Raw genomic sequence first — 4,098 nt, 5'->3', positions numbered from 1 at the left:
TCTAAGAGCCCCTTGCCATGCTTTAGAAGCTACAGAAAACAGACCTTTGCCCTTCATCTTCCCAATAAAGATTTCTTGAGGTCTCTTAGTGGGTATTTGAGAGAGGAGGTAGATGGACCTCACAAGGTAAAGCAATTAGAGATTCATCCCCTGTGGACCTGGCTGCTCAGATGGTGCTAGTAGTAAAGAACCTGCCTGCCAATGCATAAGACACAAGTTCAATCCCTGTGTCAGGAAAATACCCTGGAGTAGGGCATGAAAACCCACTTCAGTTTTCTCCAGTGTCCATGCCTGTAGAATCCCATGGACAGAGGAACCTGGCAGGCTACAGTCCACAGGGTCACAAAGAGTTGGACACAACTTAAGTGACTTAGCATGCAGCACTCATACGCCCCTGAGGACCTATTCTCTAAGATGAGAATAGCAGGACAATTGAGAAAGGAGGCTGGGCTCTGTCCAAATAGAAGGTAAGAGACCACATATGTCTCAAAGTCAGGAGACCTCACCAATTACACAGACACAAACACACACACACAGAAAGGCTCCTTGGAGGTCAAAAGGGGAGTGGTGCTAAGTGATGCCAACTACCCACAGGCCTCTTTTGTAGAATCTATGTTGGCTAAGAGATGTGTGCATACACATGGGTGGATCCTGAGATATACTAACTATGGACTCTGAATCAGCAAGTTAAAATGATTGGCCAAGGGAAACCTGGAAGAAATATCCCATAAAAGTAACTCAAACTACCATAAGTATATGGCTCTGTGACTCTTTCTGAGTCTGCCCGTGTGTCTATCCACATGTACTATATGTACTCTTTTTCTCTTAATAAATACTTGTTTCACTATATTCCATCTTTGTGGAAATTCTTTTCTGCAAAGCCAAAGAACTAGGGCCTTGTCACTAGACCAGCCACTGGTCTAGTTAGGTTAGGATTCAGTGCTCTCACTCCCATGATCTGACATCAATCTCTGGCCAAGAACCAAAACCCTGCTTTAAGTCACTGCAGGCCAAGACCACACGAAATCAAAACTATCTCTAATGCAGATGTCATGATCCTACATATAGAAAATCACAATAAACCCACAAACAAGCTGCTAGAGTTACTAAACAAATTCAGCAAAGTTGCAAGCTGCAAAATTAACAACTCAGTTTTTCTTTGCATCAGCAATGAGCAATGTGAAAAGGAAATTAAGAAAACAATTTCATCCATAACATCCAAAAGAATAAAATAACTAAGAATACATTTAGCCAAAGAGATGAAAGAACTGTACACAGAAAACTAAAAACACATTGCTTAAATAATGTGATGAAATAAAATTTATATTTTATGGCAAGGTGGGAGCAATTTAAACATGAAATTTTTCTTCTCCTATTTGGGCTTCCTCATTTCCCTTTAGGGTATATTGTGCATTTAACCAGACCTCCTTAGGTGATAACCTTCCTTTTTTTAATCTGCTAAAGGGCCATGATAACCCATGATCCACTGCTCATTCTTACGTGTAGATCTGGACAATGTAAACTGTCAGCAATACATCATTTGACATACAACCCTTTGTCTCAAAACTTTGTATAATTGTGCTTTGACCTTTAACAGGTAGAATAGTCCTCAGAGCTTTCTGAAAGATTGTCACATTGGACATTTTATATATATATATATATATAAAACATTGGAATAAAATTTTTCCTTTCTTAGATCAACTATTAATAATTATCTACCAGTTTAAGAAGATTTTAATAAGTTGAAAGACATTCTGTATGTGTGGATTAAAAAACATCAATATCTTAATACTACTAAAAGTGATCTACATACTCATAACAATGCCTATCAAAATTCCAATGACCTTTTCTTGAAAAAATTGGAATCAGTTCAGTTCAGTTTAGTCGCTCAGTCGTGTCCAACTCCTTGCGACCCCATGAATCGCAGCACGCCAGGCCTCTCTGTCCATCACCAACTCCTGGAGTTCACCCAGACTCACATCCATCGAGTCAGTGATGCCATCCAGCCATCTCATCCTCTGTCGTCCCCTTCTCCTCCTGCCCCCAATCCCTCCCAGCATCAGAGTCTTTTCCAATGAGTCAACTCTTCGCATGAGGTGGCCAAAGTACTGGAGTTTCAGCTTTAGCATCATTCCTTCCAAAGAAATCCCAGGGCTGATCTCCTTCAGAATGGACTGGTTGGATCTCCTCGCAGTCCAAGGGACTCTCAAGAGTCTTCTCCAACAAAACCAATGTTCAAATTGATATGGAATTTCAAGGAACCCCAAATGGCCAAAATAATCTTGAATAAGAAGGTCAAAATTGGAGGATTCACACTTCCCATTTTTAAAACTTACTGCAAAACTACAGTAATAAAAACTGTGATACTGGTATAAAGACATACACATGGATCAATGGAAGAAAATTAAGAGTTCATAAATAAACCCTGGGGAAAGGACAGCCACAGATAGAGCTGGGACAAGAGGATATCCACGTGCAAAAGAATGACATTGCCTCCATACCTCATATTATATACAAACATTAACTCAAAACTGATCAATGGCCTGAATGTGAGAGCTAATACTATAAAACTTGGAGAAAATATACAGGTAAATTATCATGACCTTCAGATTTGGCAATGAATTCTTAGCTATGACACCAAAAGCATGAGTAATAAAATAAAAAATGGGCACAATGAATTTTATGAAAATTGAAACACTTTGTGCAAAGGACATAATTAAGAGAGTGAAAATACAACCCATCAAATGGGAGAAAATATTTGCAAACTGCATATCTCATAAGAGTCTAGTAAACAGAATATGTAAAGAATTTTCACAACTCACCAAAACAATCCAGTTTAAAGATGGTTAAAGAATTTGAACAGACATTTCTCAAAAAAAGTTCTATTCAACTGGTCAATAAGCACATGAAAAAATACTCATCATAATTAGTCTTTTGGTGTTCCAAGATTCAATTTCCAATGTATGTATATGCGGGTTGGGGGAGGGAGGGTTGTTTCCCACACACCAAACAATTTTTGGACACCAGCAGGATTTTCAAGAATTCAACTCAATTCTGATATTAAATATCCACATAATTTACCTGGAGACAGTAACAGATGCCATAGGTTAAGAATTCAGTGTCACAAGACTACCAACCAAGTCCCCACTTCTGACCTTAGTTGCAAGCCCAGGCTGTTACATGTGCTTCTGACTGATCAGCTACAGATGGAAGATTCCTACAACCCTGCTTTGGATTTGATTAGTTTGCTAGAGTGGCTCACTGAATTTAGAGAAACATTTTACATTATTGCTTGTTTTAAAAGGGGATATAACTCAGGAACAGTGGGATGCAGAGGGAAGGTATAGGGAGGGGCTGGGGAGCTTCCATGTCCTTTCCTTCAGGTGCCATTCTCAGCACCTCTATGGTTCAGTTCAGTTCAGTCACTCAGTCGTGTCTGACTCTTTGCAACCCCATGAATCACAGCTCACCAGGCCTCCCTGTCCATCACCAACTCCAGGAGTTCACTGAGACTCACATCCATCGAGTCAGTGATGCCATCCAGCCATCTCATCCTCTGTCGTCCCCTTCTCCTCCTGCCCCCAATCCCTCCCAGCATCAGAGTCTTTTCCAATGAGTCAACTCTTCGCATGAGGTGGCCAAAGTACTGGAGTTTCAGCTTTAGCATCATTCCTTCCAAAGAAATCCCAGGGCTGATCTCCTTCAGAATGGACTGGTTGGATCTCCTTGCAGTCCAAGGGACTCTCAAGAGTCTTCTCCAACAAAACCAATGTTCAAATTGATATGGAATTTCAAGGAACCCCAAATGGCCAAAATAATCTTGAATAAGAAGGACAAAATTGGAGGATTCACACTTTCCATTTTTAAAACTTACTGCAAAACTACAGTAATAAAAACTGTGATACTGGTATAAAGACATACACATGGATCAATGGAAGAAAATTAAGAGTTCATAAATAAACCCTGGGGAAAGGACAGCCACAGATAGAGCTGGGACAAGAGGATATCCACGTGCAAAAGAATGACATTGCCTCCATACCTCATATTATATACAAACATTAACTCAAAACTGATCAATGGCCTGAATGTGAGAGCTAA

Source organism: Bison bison, unplaced genomic scaffold, assembly GCF_000754665.1.
Source record: "Bison bison bison isolate TAMUID 2011002044 unplaced genomic scaffold, Bison_UMD1.0 scf7180017864263, whole genome shotgun sequence".
NCBI lineage: Eukaryota > Metazoa > Chordata > Mammalia > Artiodactyla > Bovidae > Bison > Bison bison.
Note: the sequence above shows the minus strand (reverse complement) of the source record.